This window comes from Camelus ferus, chromosome 11 (genome assembly GCF_009834535.1).
Source record: "Camelus ferus isolate YT-003-E chromosome 11, BCGSAC_Cfer_1.0, whole genome shotgun sequence".
NCBI classification, from domain to species: Eukaryota; Metazoa; Chordata; class Mammalia; order Artiodactyla; family Camelidae; genus Camelus; species Camelus ferus.
Window position 1 is genome coordinate 62,626,359 of NC_045706.1, and position 17,387 is coordinate 62,643,745.

General features: G+C 42.3%; 1 long non-coding RNA gene across 3 annotated transcripts in view; it reads left to right on the forward strand.

Annotated features, from left to right (window-relative positions):
- Positions 1–15,520, forward strand: part of LOC116667242 — a 37,827-nt gene extending 22,307 nt beyond the window's left edge. For all 3 annotated transcript variants that reach the window (XR_004324054.1, XR_004324055.1, XR_004324056.1), the window contains 2 exons: positions 2,494–2,686; positions 13,479–15,520. This is a non-coding gene — a long non-coding RNA (uncharacterized LOC116667242). The remainder of the gene's footprint in view (positions 1–2,493; positions 2,687–13,478) is intronic.
- Positions 15,521–17,387: the final 1,867 nt, after the last annotated feature.

Consider the following 17,387-nt stretch of genomic DNA (forward strand, 5'->3'; position numbering starts at 1 on the left):
TTCTGGGACTCTCTTCCCACCCCTCCCCATATCCTTGCAGCAGCTCCATCTCCCAATGGGCTCAAACCAGAACCTGGGACTCTGTCTGCTCCCTCTTTCTTCCTCATTCCACATGCAGTTGGCTCCTCCTCTGTCCCTGGGTCCCAACTTCAAATGCTTTCATCACCTCTCTGAATCTCCCTCCCCCTCCCTGTCCAGGCCACCACTGACACTGTCCCAGATTCATGCTCTTTTCTTCCATTTCTCACTCCCTTTGATCCAATACAGGGATATTGAAAAGATACATCTGTTTGGGTCTCTGTGCTAACACATAAGAAATCTCTCGGGCATTTGGGGACAAGCCCCAATCCTCAGCCAGACCTGAAGGCCCTCCTCCTGCCAGCAGCCCACCTGGCCTTGCTCCCCTTGGTTCAGCCACACTGGACTCTATCTGTTCTTCTCAGGACCATCTCCTTCTGCATCTTCAAAATCCCCAGGCTGGGAGCCCATTGAGCTCTTTACCTGGATGACTTCTTGAGGTGTACCTCAAAGAAGGTACACCTGGAGGTCGCTCTGCCCTGGGCCCTCAGTTCCTCCCCCAGGGCTCTTTCCATAGCTCTAGGAGATGCAGTCTGGCCGCATATGCCTCAGTATTTGCCTGGGAAGTGGCAGGAAGCTGGGACTCTAGGAAACCTCAGGTCCCCAGTCCCATGTCTTATCCTGCAACTGGTTTGCAGGTGAGCCCAGCTGGCTCTATAGCCCCTTGTCAACTCCAGAAAAAGGGCCCACAGCCCTTGCGGGCTCTGCCCCACTGCTGGTTTTCCAGGTGGTATTTAGAGAAGAAGAAAGCAAGCAAAAAATGTAGTGACCCAAAGGTATTGACATATAAACAGATATGCAGATCAATGGAACAGAATACAGAGCCCAGAAATAAATCTTCACATGTATGGTCAAGAAATGTGCAACAAAGAAGCCTAAAATGCACAGTAGGGGAAAGGACAGTCTCTACAATAAATAGTGTGGGGAAACTGGACAGCTACATGCAAAAGAAACACACTGGACTGCTTATCTTATATCATACACAGAAAGGAAGTCAAAATGGATAAAGCCTTGAATAGAAGGCCTGAAATAATTTAACCCCAAGAAAGACTAGGCAGTGAGCTCCTTAACGTCAGATTTAGTTTTAAATTGTTGGTGCTGACTCCAAAAAGCAGAAGAGATGAAAGCAAAAATTAACAACTGAGACTACATCAAACTGAAAATCTGCACAGCAAAGGAAACAATGTACAATCTGAAAAGGTGAGGAATGAAATGGGAGAAAATATCTGCAATTCAGATCTGATTAGGGGTAATTTCCAAAATATATAAAGAGCTCACACAACTCAATAACAAACAAACAAATCCTCATTAAAAAATGGGCACAGGGTCTGAATAGACATTTTTCCGAAAATGACCTCCAGATGGCCAACAGGCACATGAACAGGTGCTCAACATCATTAATTATCTGAGAAATGCACCTCAAAACCCCAATGAGATATCACATCACAGTTGCCAGAATGGCAATCATCAAAAAGATCACAAATAACAAATGTTTGTGAGGAAGTGGAAAAAGGGGAACCCTTGCAGTGTTGGTGGGAATGTAAATTGTTGCAGCCAGTATGGAAAACAATATGAAGATTCCTCAAACACTAAATATAAACCTATCATATGATCCAGAAATCCCACATCTGGATATATATTTGAAGAAAAGAAAAACACCAGTTCAAAACGATAGTTGCATCCCAATGTTTATAACAGTATTACTTAGAACAGCCCCAAAATGGAAGCAATCTAAGTAACTGTCCAGGAATAGATGAATAAATAAAAAAAAAATATATATATGTATATATGTATTTTATATGTATATATATACAACTATACACACACACACACACACACACACACACATATATAGAATAGACTACTAATCAGCCATAAAAAACGCTGACATTTTTCATTTGAAACAACATGGAATGACCTGAAGGATATTATGCTTAGAGGAATAGGTCAGACAGAGAAGACAAATACTGGATGTTATCATTTACATGTGGAATCTGAAATATAAAACAAGTGAACATATATAATAAAACCAAAATAGCCTCGCAGATATAGAGAACAAACTAGTTCTTACTTGTGGTGAGAGGGAAGGGGGGAGGGCCAAGAAGGGGTAAAGGATTAAGAGACACAAACTACTAAGTATAAAACAAATAAGCTCTGTGTCTATAGGAATGTTTACTTGTGTGTTTTAAACTTAAACAAGCCCCAGTTTCATCCTGGGGGTGTTGGTGGATGCTGGGGTGGGGTGAAGCTACCTTTGTAAAATAGCTGCCAAGCTTTCAAACAACTCAAAAGAACCAGCATCTCAGGCCACCTGAGGTGGATGTGTGACCAACTTTCACAATTCTTTCAAGAAAGACAACTGTTCACAGAGTTTTATATTTTCTAGATTTAATTTTGGTAACTTTTGTTTTCCAGAAACTTATTCATGTAGCCCTTGCTGAAAGCACAATTCACCTGGTGCTTCCTGGAAGACTCGGCAGCAGGACCAGGAGTGTGGACTTTCCACAGCACCAGAGGCGTCTTAACACCAGCAAAGATGGGAGAAATACTGCTCCACATCATTCAGTCTGTGCTTCTTTATTCACAAGTTCATGGATGGACAAATGAGGTACAAAACAGTGCACATATTTAAAGTGTATATTTCACTCAGTTTTCACATATGTATATACCCAGAAAATCAACCTAATTAAGATTAAAAACATAGCCATTGCCCCCTGAAGTTTCCTCATGCCTCTTTGTAATCCACACCTCCCTCCTTCCCTCCAGTCATTAGGCAAACAGTAATCTGCTTTCTTCCACTGTAGATAACACAGCATTTAATATGAATGACATCTTTCTGTACTGCAGAAAGCATCTGGCTGCTTTTACTGAGCATAAATATTTTGAGATTTAAAAATAAATTTAAAAGTAAATAAATAAGCTACAAGGGTACACTGTACAACACAGGGAATATAGCCAATATTTTAAATAACTTTAAATGGAGTATAATCTGTAAGATTCTGAATTACTATGTTGAACACTTGAAACTACTATAATATTGTATATCAACTATACCTCATTAAAAAAAAAAAAAGAAGAACACTCTTGTAACCACCATCCAGGCCAATCAACTGTACTTTTCCAGCCAAGCCAGCACACCCTCCCTGTGCCCCATCCCAATCTCAACCAGCTCCCTCCTCCCAAAAGTACTCACTGTCCTGATTTTTATAGTTATTACTCTCCTTGAGTTTCTTTATTGTTCTTATCACCCAGGTGTGCCTCTCTAGGTCCTATAGATTAGGCTTGCTCATTGTGCTGATGTCTTTAAATCTCTTTTAGTCTGTAAGTTCCTTCTCCACCCCCTTTCTCTTTCTTATCCTGTATCCATGGACGAGCCTGGGCCCTTTCCCCATAGGACTTCCCAGTATGGACTTTGCAGACTGTGTTCTCAAGATGCAGTTCAATCCATCCCTCTCTTATTTCCATTTCCTGCAGATTTTCAGCTGTATTCAGAGGCTTGATCAGACTCAGGATCAAGATGTTTGATAAGACCCTATATATTGATGTGCTTTTTCATCAAGGAACAAATAATGTCAGGTTACCTGCCTATTTTTGAGATGTTAGCAGCAATGATGTTCAGTGCTTACATTGGTTAATCCATTTGGGGTGAAGAATGATGATTATTGTAATTACATCATTCCTTTTTCATTTATCAGCTGGTTTAATAATGTAAAGGGACACTTTCCTTCATCTACTGTTTGGTCACCCATTGAAATGGTTCATAGAGGAAAGGCTGTTTAGATGCTTCTTTTTTTTCATTTATTTATCCATCATCAAGATAATGAATTGCTACCCCTGATAGCCTGCAAAGCTGATGAATTAGTTTTAAAAACCAAGATGAAATCAAGGATTAAAATCTATGCCTCAGTCACTGGTGGCATGAACCAAGTTCCTCTACGATTTAGTGGCAAGTCCTTGCCTGACTTCTGCATTGAACAATCTCAAGGCACTGCTGTTGGTCCTAATTAGGCCTCTGTATCGCGCATGAGTGGGGCTCTCCTGGGAAGTGGGGGGATGCTGTTTTTGCTACTGTACTGAGCACGCGCAAGGCCCTCAGGCATCTGTTTACTTGCTAAGTCTACTTTGCTCAGACTTATGAGATATCGGGCAGGACTCATGGCTGTTATCCACCCACTTGTATTTGGTGGTAACGGGAGAATACCTTGTAATCTAAACTTGTTATCAATATTGCCCATGGGTTTTGGTTTTAATACCTTATGCTCTGTGTTTATGTGGAGATTCTGGAAGACAAAAACTATGTGTCCATGACCATGGCCATCTTCCCAGAATTCTTAAATTTATTTTATTTTAAAATTTTATTTTATTATACTTTAAAATACAGTAATAGAGAAGCAGAATTATTTTTCACTGTATAGAAAGCATGAAAAAATACTACACTAAAAAACCCCACAAAAGATTATTGTTTGCTCAATGCCTATGTGTTTTCTCACTGTTAACAAAGCAGGTTGCAACTGCTAAGGATATGACAGCTCCTGGTCCAGGCAAAATGTAGACCACACAGTCCAAACACCCTTGTTCTGCAAACACCCAGATGTGGGATGGTCTGGCCAGGCTCAGGAGAGAGAAAAGGAGAGGCCTCAGAGTGAAGAGGAAGGGCGAACAGGGCTCCAGTTTGTGATCCAATGTGTCAGCTGTGGGGGAGGGGGCCCTGCTATTGGTCCACAGAACCAGGTGAGCATCTTTCCGAGCTTCACTCCTTTTGATGGGAGAAGAGGAAGGATCAAGGGTGCAGACATAAACGCACATAAAGCCAGGTCTGTGGATGGATTATGCCCCTAATAGAAGGTTGAGTAGAAAACATTTTACTCACTAAGGAAGCTCTGTTGTCTGGATGCTGGGTGAGATGAGAGACTCCTCTGAGGGGAATAATTACTAGGCCTGTGCTGAGGACTGAATATTTATTTCCCCCCAAATTCATATGCTGGCATCTGAACCTCTAAGGTGATGGCATTAGGAGGTGGGGCCTTAGGGAGCTGATTAGGTCAGAAGGCAGAGGCCTCCTAAATGGGATGAATGCCCTTGTGACAGAGGCCTGAGACAGCCCCCTTGCCCCTTCTGATGGGTGAGAACACAGAGAAAGATGGCCTCCTATGAACCAGAACATGTGTCTCACCAGACACGGAATCTGTGCACACTGTGGTCTTGGACTTCTCAGCATTGAAAACTGGCAGAATTAAATTTCTGGTGTTTATATATTATACATACATACATACATACATACACACACACACACACACACCTGGCACAAATGAAATTAATTTCCTTCTTCAGTATCTTCTACATTTCAGACACAGATATTCAATTTCCTATTATACTTTTTTCACCCAGATACTCCAAGCATCTCCAAATCAACATTTCCTAAAGCAAATTAATCATCTTCTCCCCCAACCCTCCCAGTCACCAAAGCCGGAAGCCTCCATTATCTTCTTTCCTGCCTTGCTTGCACGTCAAATCTGCTGGTGCCTCCAGGCCTGGCCCCCAGTACAACAGTATCTCTTACTTCTGCTCCTCCTTGGACTCTCCACTCTATAACCCTGCTTTAGACATTTCTTCCTCCTTGGACTGTCCTAAGAGTACTCTTGATGATCATTGACACCAAGTGGTCTCCTTGAGCCAAGTGTCTACCTTTCAAATCATAAAGAGTGTCTTCAAGTCACCAACTTAACACCTCTTCCCAAAAACTTCATTGACTTTTGAAGGATCTGGAATTGCTTGTTCACAAAGTTGACAGTCAAAAAAAAAAAAAAAAAAAAAAGTGTGTGTGTAGTTTAAAGTCTGCCAAGTCCTAAAGATGCTCCAGTTTAAAAGTTGAAAATGATACCAATTTTATAGAACTATATAGATCCTGTGTGTATGTATTTTATAATGCAAACAGTATAAAAGAAGTGTCTGGTCATTACAAAATAATCATCCACTTTAGGGGAGGGTGAGGTAAGTGGTCTTCCCAGGTTCCTCAGACCATGAAAATCTGATTGCTTAAAATTTGATGGCAGTTGTATACATTTGTTCTTTCATCACCCACTTAAAGAGAAGTGCCAGGTGTGCCTCTCCAGCTAGGTAGGCATGATAGCTGACAGCCAGGCTGGAAACTTTCCAGAACTTCTTACTCTTTCTCTAACTTTCTTTCAGTACTTCTTCTTGGCCTTTCTTCATTAAAACTTTCAACTGAGTGACTACTGTAAGCCAGAAGTTCACTGCCTAGGTCAGAGGGAGAACAAGAGAGAGATTGGAACATGATCATTACGATTTCCAATTAAAGGAAGAACACCTAAGGAAGGTTCAAAGCCTACTTTATGGAGGCCTAACTCTCAGAATAGATATTGATCAAAGCAGAACAAGCAAAGGTACAGAGCAGTTTGGAGTTACTGCCATTAGGCATGAGGCAAGGAATGAAAGGAGGTAAGACTTGAGGTTCAAGGCAGGAGGAGAAGCCTTGTAGGTCCAGTTACCCAAGTGGGCCTTACAGATTTTTCTTCTGGCTGGTTATTTCCCATTGGACCATCCATCACCTTCTAACCTATGCTCTGGGAAACTTCATACTGCCCATCTTATCAAACTGTTTCACTCTCAAGGGGTATTTAAGGCTCTCCTAGAGGCCCACTCTCACCCTCCCTCCCTCACAACTCTTGGATGAAACTGGACTGTCAATGAATCAGCTACTTGCTGCTCTTTTGAGCAGATTGCCCTGTGCTACACAGCTTCCTGCTCCATCATGTATCTCTGCCTCTCACCACACTAGGCACTCTTCCCCCTGCCACTCCTCCTCCAACACAGGAACAAGTTATGGAGCCTTCAAAACAGTTCCGGTGTGACAAACTGGTAAGACGTGTTGTGAACTTTACAATCTGGATTTCTAGCGTCTCTTGAAAAATCAAGAGCCGGTGTACCTGGGCCAGAATCTCTGCATGGCAGCAATCAGCTAAGACTGACTCAGGGTTATCCTCTCATGTGGGGCTGTGCACTTCAGCTGACAGCACTCACATCCCACTTCATTTACAGTAGCTGCCTGGCTCCTACATTTTGGGTTTCTATTCCCTAAACTAAGTGTCGTCTCTTCCAAGATCTTGTCCTTCCCTGTACCAGGTGTAGATTCTCCCAGGATGAATGGCAATCATACTGTATATTCATGACTTACTTTAGTATTATTTTTACAAAGGGTACCTTTGCTTTTTGTTTACCAGTCTTTTACACATGCCCAGTGTTTAACAAGTATTTATTTTTTCAACAAGATGAGAGCACTTTGCTTCCTTAACATTGGGAATAAATGCTCTCTGTGGATATGTATTTCCATTTTGAAGAGGTACTCCCACCACCTGTCAAAAAAATTCATACAAATTCTTAAAATTTCTCTTAGAAACTTATTAGATGGTTCTTGCCCTTTATATGTATCTCTCAAGAGTATTAAATCAGTGAAAATAAAACTGAACTCACCTTTAAATTTATGGGAGTAATACTTTTGCCACTGACAATTTCAGATGACTCAATGGCTTCTCTGCCTCTGACAACCTCATAAATCAGAGTAAAATCTAAACAATGGCTTTTGTAAAAGATAACTGTGATCACTTCATAAGGCATACCTTGTTTCACTGTGCTTTTACTGATTTTTTTTCCAACAAATTGAAGGTTTGTGACAACCCTATGTTGAGCATGTGTGTCAGCGCCATTTTTTGCAACAGCACTTGTTCACTTGGTGTTTTGTGTCCCATTTTGGCAATTCTTGCAATGTTTCAAATTTTCTTCACTATTATATTTGTTATGGTAACCTGTGATCAGTGATCTTTGATGTTATTGCTATGACTCACTGGAGGCTCAGATGATAGCATTTTTTTAGCAATAATTTTAATTAAGGTGTATACGTTGTTTTTTAGGCATAATGCTATTGCTGTTAACAGACTACAGTATACTGTAAACATAACTTCCATATGCACTGGGAAACCAAAAAATTCATGTGACTCACTTTATTGAGATTATTGCCTTTATTGTGGTGGTCTGGACCTGAGCCCACATCTCCAAGACATGCCTGTATGGACAAAACACTTTGTGGATAACCTACTGGATGAAATAGTTGTCAATAAGGCCATCTTCTATGACCTTGCACTCAAATGCAGGGCCAGGAGGGAGGCAAAGTTCAAGTCTGAGGCAATCAAAGACAGGCAAAATAAGTGATTCTTCAGGAGGCTGTGATTTTAGATGTTGCCTACATCATGAAAACAATTTCCCAGGAGAAAAATTAACAGAAAGTAGTATGCAAAATAGTCCTTTTTTTTTATTTTTATGGATAACTGTCATTAATACAGCAGGAACAGATATGATTATAAAAGATATAAAATCAGAAGAATGTTAGCATTCAACAGAAATTAAAACCTGAGCTGAAGGCTGATCAGAATGTTTAACACTTGGCACTGTTCTAATGAAAGATAAGAAACTTGTTTGGTTTTGTAAATAATTCATATAACTCAGAAAAAAACTTAGGTTTCAAAGGAACTACAATGCACTGACGTGACTGACTTTTCAAAAACCTTACGTCTGCTGCTGGCAAACACTTAAGGTAACCAGAGTTATCTGAAGCTCTCAAAAGGGAAGGCAGGGAGGCATGGAAATTGTAGATTTTTAATTCACAAGTTGAGATTGTTTTGGAAAAATAATTTTGGTTTAGTTATTTATTCATGTAGCTGTAAAAGGCTAGCTCAGTTTGTCAGAGCACAAGAGAATCCTGAAAGAAGTAAAAAACATGGTGATGGACTAACATAAATCCATTCCAACTTCTGGAAAACAAGTGACAGAGTGTAACATCACCAGAAAGACCAGAACTAGGAGGAAGAGGAGATTTGTGGTCTAATTCAGTTCTCTCTTTGGCTTCTAGAGCATCTTACTAAGAATTTAGAGAAAAAGAGGGGAATTCTTTTCCTTTAATTAGTAACTGTCCATAAGCAGCAGAAAAGAAACAAAAGAAAACTAACAGAGTGGTGGACCTTATTGATTAAAAAATCTGTGAAAATGAATTTTAATATGTTGAATCTTGAGTCATACTAACAAACCAATGGTTAATATACTGCAAAACTATACAAACATAAACTCTCATCTATTGCAGAACTCCAAAACTAATGGAATTAATTTCTTCTCCCTTTTAAGTACTCCTTCCACAGAAAGTCCTAAAACTGAGTAGTCATTGGAATTCCTACACTTTTACACAAGTGTCATCAAAACATGATGATTGTTTGTCAAAATGATGCAGGAAGCAACTTCAAATGAGATCAAGGAACTTACATTCTCTCAAAACATATTTTCAGTTCTTCGTACTCCAGATTACATAAAAAATGAGGAAGGCTGGACTCAATGTAATTCCTCTCAGTCCACTGTCATTAAACTCCCAACCTCTCCATGCTAGAAAAGGATACAGTATTTAAGTGAATTTTTATAAAGTATCTCCAGTTCTAAAAGAAATGCTTCTTATTTTTTTAAGAGAGGACTGAAGCAGTGCCTTTTACTTAGCGGAGACCAGCCACTGACTTCCTTCCTTTACCAGCTTTCCAAGATGATACTAAGTGACTTTTTGCCCTAATATTTTTGCCCCGGGTTTTACGAGGCTTCTCTTCCTTGTGCACCTTCATGTGCTGCCTGAGATGAGAACTCTGGCTGAAGCATTTGCCACATTCACTGCACTGGTAGGGTTTCTCCCCTGTGTGGGTTCTCTGATGCTGAATGAGGTGGGAACTCTGGCTGAAACATCGGCCACATTCATCACACTGATAGGGTTTTTCTCCAGTATGAATTCTCTGGTGCTGAATGAGGTTTGAGCTCTGCTTAAACCGTTCTCCACACTCATCACATTTATAGGGCTTTTCCCCAGTATGGATCCGTCGATGCTGAATAAGATTAGAACTCTGAAAGAAACTTTTCCCACAATCTGCACATTTATGGGATTTCTTTCCGGTATGGATCTTCTGGTGCTGAAAAAGAGTTGAGCTCTGACTGAAACTCTTTTCGCATTCAGTACATTTGTAAGGCTTCTCATCCAAGCTTCTTCTCAGTCTGCTCAAGCCTGAGTCAAATCGAACAGTCACTCCCCATTTTGGCCGCTGCCGGCCTGATTTGCGCTGACTCTCATAGGCTCTTCCTTGGCTTGAGCTCCGAGAAATTCCTCCTTTAGGTTTTCCTAGCCGCATGGTGAAGAGCCAAATGTATTCTTAAGAGAGTCTATGCTCTTCTTCTGAATGAATGTTTCACTTTCTAGAGCTATGCAGCTCAGAATTTTCTATGTATGGAAGAAAAGAATAAAAAACAAATTATAAATGACTTGTTAATTATTCAACTTTAATACCTCTTCAACCCATCAAAATTTCATCCATTTTAAAATTTAAAATGTATTCAATATATATATGAAAACAAAGACAATTCTGGGGAAAAAAATACTCGCAAAATAATTCTAGTCATTCCAGAGTTTAAACTTCATTAAATACCACCAAATTTTAACCAAATTTACCTTTGGAGTTTTTCTGTGTTGGAACAACAACAAAAAAGTGATAGTATGAAATATAAATTCATATTGGGCAATAACAAATAAGTATATAATTCTGAAGGATTAAAAAGTAGAGACAATACATTTTAATGAGAATAAAAGAAATAACTCCAAAAGACAATCAAAATTTGGGTAATAGATTATCATTATTTAAAAAAAAGAAGAAGAAAAAACAATTTCACATAGATTCAAGTAGGTATTATTGGTTGATATCATTGTGTGTTAACATTTATTCCCGTGTTAAATTTACACTCACTCACTGGTGACTAACTAAGGTGCCCAAATTAGGAAGAAATGACAAATCATATTACTTTATTAAATATTCCTGTTTATCCTTATTTGTTTAGCCACTCTACTTTCACTGCTATAGAGAATAACTTAGCTCTAACTTTGTAGCATAAACTGTTTTGAATGTAGGAACTACTCTAAAAGGAGTGGAAAGCTTATGTGAGTCTACTCAATAAATACTGGATGAAGAAAACGTCAATGAAAAGATGTTTCATTATTATTTCTTCTAGATTCCCATGATCCAAGAAAGACAATTCTTGGAAAACTTGAAACATGAGGATTTTTTCTTTTTTTTTTTTGGAGAAAGAAAAATCTCAGAACTTTTACTTGATAGTGGAATGAAACAGCAGAATAAAAGGTAGTGGGTCGGGGAGAGGGTAGAGCACAGCAGTAGAGAGCATGCCTTAGCATGCACATGCATGAGGTCCTGGGTTCAATCCCCAGTACCTCTGTTAAAAATAAATACATAAGCAAACCTAATTAACCACCTACCCCCAAAAATGTGGTGGGTAGAATACAGGAAAAGGAGAAGAAAGTAAGTTTACATGTAAAAATAGGAAGGAATTTTTAAAATACCCAAATGCTGCAAAAATTCAAAATTTCAAATTAATTTCATTTAATTACATATAAGGTTACCTAAAACAAGGGCCATAAGCAAACATGCACAAACTCCAAATAGGTGACAATGTGGGAGAACCTAGGTCTGCAAAGGTAATACAATTATTAGAACTAATTTCCACATCTTGTGTCAGGAAGCAGACTTTAAAATGGGAATAACTACCCTGGGTCTCTTGCATACAAGCTTATAAAGTAAATAATTGAAAACAAAAATTACATCACTGTTCTTGCCTTTTCTGCAACTTACTGTATAACTGAGATGCCAGGCCTCATAGTGCTGAGATTTTATCCGGATATTTAATAATTATATCTACCATAGTTAAGTATCAGAAAGAGCAAACTGCATACAACACAACACTGAGAGCGGTACTCATTTCTTAACTTCAGTAAATATTTATAGGACATTTATTACAAGGAGACATTTGTGAGAAACATGTCGGTGTTTTAAAAAACAGCTGTACTGGTAATAATACGCTGAAAAAAAAACATTTACTTTTTCATACTATGGAAGTCAGTTCTGGCAGGAAACTCAAAGACTAACCCAGCTAGAACACTACAGATGAAGAAATCATACCAACAGGGAGGCTGTGTGCCAGTCACTGGGCGATCTCATTTCTTTCCAGAGCAGGTTTATGGGATTACCTTCATTTTACAGCTAAGGAAAGGCAGGTATACTCTGGCCAGGTTCCCCTCTCCTAGCAACCTGACCCTAGAACTTCCAATGCCAAGTACAGCGCTCTGGTCATCAGCGTAATTCCACAGCAGGCGTGGGTTATTAAGGTAAACCTGAGTGATGGGAAACTGGAACGTGCTTGCTTGCTTCCTCATACATAAAACTGGAATGACAATAAAGCTTCTGCATTATTAGGGAGTTACAAGTTTCAATGTCTGTAAATCGCTCAGAACGGCCCGTGCCACCCAGGCGTTGGTTCAGCCTGTTCAATGCTGACACGCGCCTGGTGAACGGCATAAGGAAGGCGAATTCAGGGGCCTGGGCCCGTCCTCCTCTGGCCTCAACTCGCCGGGGATCCCATGAAGGCCTCCGCCTTCCCGAGGCCTCCGACTGTCGCTCCCACAGGCCAGGCCCGCCCCGCTCCCTCCGCCCCGGCCCCCGGCCCCGGCCCCGGCCCCGGCGGGCGCGCAGCCATCGCGGGCAGCCCGGGAGCGGAGGCCCGAAGCCGCGCCCGCCACGCCGTTGCCCGGTCGGCGCCGCCCCGCCGCGTCCACCTCGCGCCGGGGCTGGCCCCCAAGCCCCAGAGCCGCGCGCCCCGGGCCCACTCACCGCGCCCACCGGCCGCCGCCTCCGGTGGCTCGCTCGCCTGGCGACCCTCGCGCCGCCGGAAGTGCGGGCCGCGCAGTTTGTCAGCGCCACCGCCGCCGCCGCTCTAGGAACCTGGCGGAGCGACCCTCTATGGTCCCGGGCCTACCGGAAAAAATGAACTCCTTTCTTGCCCGTTGTTTTGTTTTCCTCTCCTACCCCTCGGAAGGCGTCCTGGGGCCCCCGGGACCACAAGATCTGTGATCATCTCCCTTTGTGAGGGGGGAGCGGCCTTCAGGGCAGGCGAGCCGCAGCCTGTGTGTCGGGGCTTTTCAAACGCAACCAGCCCGTCTGATTCCGGGGCTTAGTTCTTTCCACAAGTATCGAGCACTTACTAATTATGTGCAGGTACTTTTGTTTTTCATGAGTCACTTTATTTAATTATTACCAAAAAGCCCCTACAAGATGGGAATGATCATACTTATTTTACAGTTAAAGAAACCAAGGTTTAGAGTAGAAGTTTGCACAAGTTCACACAGTGTGTAAGTGGATAACCCAGGCTTGAAACCGGTCTTTCAGCTCCAAAGCCCCGTCGTTTTCAACACACCCCCTTGTTTCTCCTTAGTCATGATCTCTCCTAGTCCTCATCTCTTACAGGGTCCTCCTCCCCAGCCAGCCTGGCCTGGGCCGGGTCATATGACCTCTCCTCTCCTGGGCCCTCCCTGGCCTTCAGAACTCCTCCAGTCTAACGGCTTCAGATACCATCTGTATGTGCTGAAGACGCGCGTTCTGGTAACTCCAGTCCGACCTTGGGATGCAGATCTTACTGAACTCTGGGACTTGTATATCCAGCTGATTACTCAGTGCCATTTGCATGTGTAACGGACATCCTGTACCTAACAACCCCCCAGAGGAACTTCTGGTATTCACCTAACCTGTTCCCCTCAACCATTGATGGCAACTCCATCTTTCCAGTTGCTCACGTCAAAAATCTTGATGTCTCTGTGGTCTCTTTTTTCACCCCAAACCCAAATCCAAGACATCAGTAAGTCTGTTGGCTCTATCTTCAAAATATATCAAGAAATGAGCCACTCTCAACACCTCCACTGCTATACCCTCCAGGAAGCTGCTCTTATCTCCTGTCTGGATTATTGCATTGGCTTCCTCACTGGTCTCCCTACGGTCTACTCACAGCTGCAGAATGATCCTCTTAAAACCCAAGTCAGATCATGTCATTCATTTTGTTCAAAACCCTCCAAAGGCTTCTCATGTTATTAGCATGAACTCATGGCCTCACAGTGGCGCAAAAAGCTGTTACAATCCAACATTTGTTCTTTGTTGTAAGTGTTAAAAACAGTGCTCAGAAGGTAGCACGCACTAAGCAAGTGTTTGTTGAATGAATGAATTTATAAGATGCCTCACTGTTTACAAAGGGATTTTACATCTATTCTCTGGTCATTCATCTTTATTTCACTGTGGTCTCATGAAGCAGGGATCCTCATATCAGTCTTGCAGATCACTGAAATGAGGCTGAGAGGGAAACTTGCCCAAAGTGACACAGGGAGTTCATGGCAGAGGCCAGACTAGATCAAAGGCTCAGATCTCAAGCTGGAACTTCTTGCTCTGCAGATGGCAAAGCATGAAGCCGACTGAGGCCTGGACAAGGAATGTCAGCTCAGTAATGGAGCTGGACTGTTGTAAAGATGAAATGAGATCATGTTAGGCACTTAGCACAATGCCTAACACGTAAGAAACATGAGACATTGCTATTTTATTATTAAATTGTGATTACAGTTTGTTGATGCTAGTGGCTGGTGGGGGCTGAGGTAGGGGACAGTGGCCACAGATAGTTCAGGAAGCGTTTCAAAAATAAAAATGAACTGCTGGGACTGATTGCTTTATGTCCAGTAAAATAATAAGAAAATATTTTTCAAAAATTTTCTGAGTAAGAGAGTCACGAATTAAAAATAATATAGTGTCCCAGATAAAGGTGGGTTATCTCTTTTTCCTGTACCTGAGAACAGTTGGGCCAGCTACAGAAGGCCCAGAGAGGTGTAGATTAGAGAAGAAGAGAATTGGCTAAAGAAAGATGAATTTTTAAGAGAAATAGAAAAGCCAGGAAATAAAGGGCTGTGAGTGGCCAAGTGTGGACAGAGTAGGAGGTAAGGATGGAGAAAGGCAAGAGATAGAAAAAAATAAGGGATGGGGAGGAGGAGGAAGAATAAAGGGGAAAAGGGGAAAAAGAAAGAGAGAAAACAGGCAGGGTTTTACGCCCTCCATTTCTTTGTTAGTATAATAATAGTCAACACGAACTGAGTGCTAATTATGTTCCAGGTACTGTTGGAAAGCGCTGGCAGTACCTCCTTCACTATTCCTGTCATATGATTGTTCCTGAGCGTTCGCTCCGCCCTTCTTGGATTTTATATCCCTGCTTAATGGTGTGTGACTTTCACTGCCTCCTAGTGAACAATATCCCACCCCACTAATGTTGACTTGACACGTGACTAGTGTTGGCCAACTCCAGGTGTAACCCATCCTGGAAGCAGCTTTGGGTCACTGTGTTTCTGCCACCACTCTGTTCTTTCCCTCCGCCTTGAGAATAATATGTCCCAAGTAGGGGCTGTGCCTTCAGCCTTCAGCCCAGGATGAGAAGACATGTGGAGCAGAGCCCCATAAGCCCAGCTGCAGCCCCCTGCACTCACCTGTAACATGTCAGAGAAATAAATGCAGTTGTAGCCACTGAGATTTTGGTTGTCATTTGCTACTATAGCAAAGCTGACGGATATACCTTCCACAACTCTCACACATAGGAATTGTTAGAATCCTCATCTTACAGATGAGAAAATGGAGGCAGGTAACTTGCCCAAGGCCACATGTTCATAAACAGCAGAGCCAGGCTTTGAAGCCAGAGGGTTTGGCTCTGGAGCCAATGCAAGAACTAGGTTAAGAAACCTCTACCTAGCAGTGTCTCTCCAATGGAATCCCACATTATTTTAAAGCAAATTTAAATGATTGAAATTGGTTGCACTGGATATTTACAAAACACAAAGATATAAAGAGGGGAGAGGTGGGAGGGATGGACGGTCAGAGGAGAAAAGATACACTATGTTCTCCTAACAGCACTTCTTTCTAAGGAAAACTGGGCCACGAGTTAATGGCTGGAGCTCCTCTGGGAAACTGCACCCAGTGGGGGCCATTGTGTCCCTGAGCCCCTGAGTTGTGTTGGCTCATTCTAGGAGAAAATGGCTTCTGGGCTGAGAATGGGCTTGGCAAGACAGCTTCCTTTTACTATAGCTTTGTCTTTTGCACCCCCACTCCCTTGCAGACAGACAGACAGACACACCAAAAAAGTACTGTCTCAACAGAGAGGGCTGCTGCCATGTGTCTGCATTTGGCAGCAATGCAAAAGAGGCTGGTCCTACCTGTGGCCCAAGGCCTGGGTGCAGTGACAAGAGTGGTCTATCTCCCTTCAAGGGACCCTGAACAATGGTTCTGTCCACCAAGCCTGAGACTTTGCTTTCTGTTTCCTCTGGGTTCTCTGGGAAAGGAAACTCTGGGAATTCCCATTCCTGAGTTTGCAGAAAACATCTCCATTAAAAGCCCAGCCAGGGTGGGGAGCAGAGCCCCACCCACATGTTGGGAGGCCGGCGCGGGTGAGCAGCTGGCTCTCTCCCAGACAATCACAGCTCCCTCTTGCGGGGCCTAACTACAGCACATGCATTTGCTGTTTTTACATTTGGAAAGGCTTGAATCTGACTGCCTTTCCTGCCTGATCAGGGCTGAGGGACTGAGGGGCAGGGCGGCTGCTGCCTACCAGGGCTTTGCAGCTTCAGGGTACCTGTGTCCCACCCACACAGGCACCTAGTGTATTGCCAGCTTCTCCACAAATTACCTGGTCTGACCGGATAAGCCTCTTGTTCGTTTCCCTAAGACTAAGGGGCCAGCTGTATCCTGGGTGAACGAATGGCTTTATTTTAACAGTGGGAAGGTCTTTAATCTATTTTCTGGTAAACATTGCAAGCAGGTAGCATGTGGTTATCACCATGGGAAAAACAAGCTGTTTTTTGATTCCTTCTGGTAATTTGTTCTGGGCAACTCACCCTGTTTTTCCTGAGTCCAGGCCTTCTTTTGCAATCATGTTGATTTTATCCTGTGTTTATTATTTTCTCTGGTTCCTGAGGCCTGATCTGGGAGGACAGTCCTGTTTTAGGAGAGGACACGCCATCACAGGCATCTTCCCTGTATCTTTACATCCATTTACTACCTGAGATATCAGTGAGTGAAGGGACATATAACAAATACCGTAAGGTCTATGGAGAGAGGAACCCAGAACTCCCAAGGAAACCAGCAGGAAACCACAGAACCTAAGAGAAAGTCTGAAATTGTGGTATCATGCATGGTGAGCTGAATTAGCAGCTTTTCAAATTGCCTCTGAAAAGCAAATAACGTTGATAAAAAAAAATTTGTAACCCCTCAGATGATTGTAGAAGTGTACAGGCAGACCTCATTTTATTGTTCTTTGCAGATATTGTATTTTTTTTTTAATGGAAGGTTTGTGGCAACCCT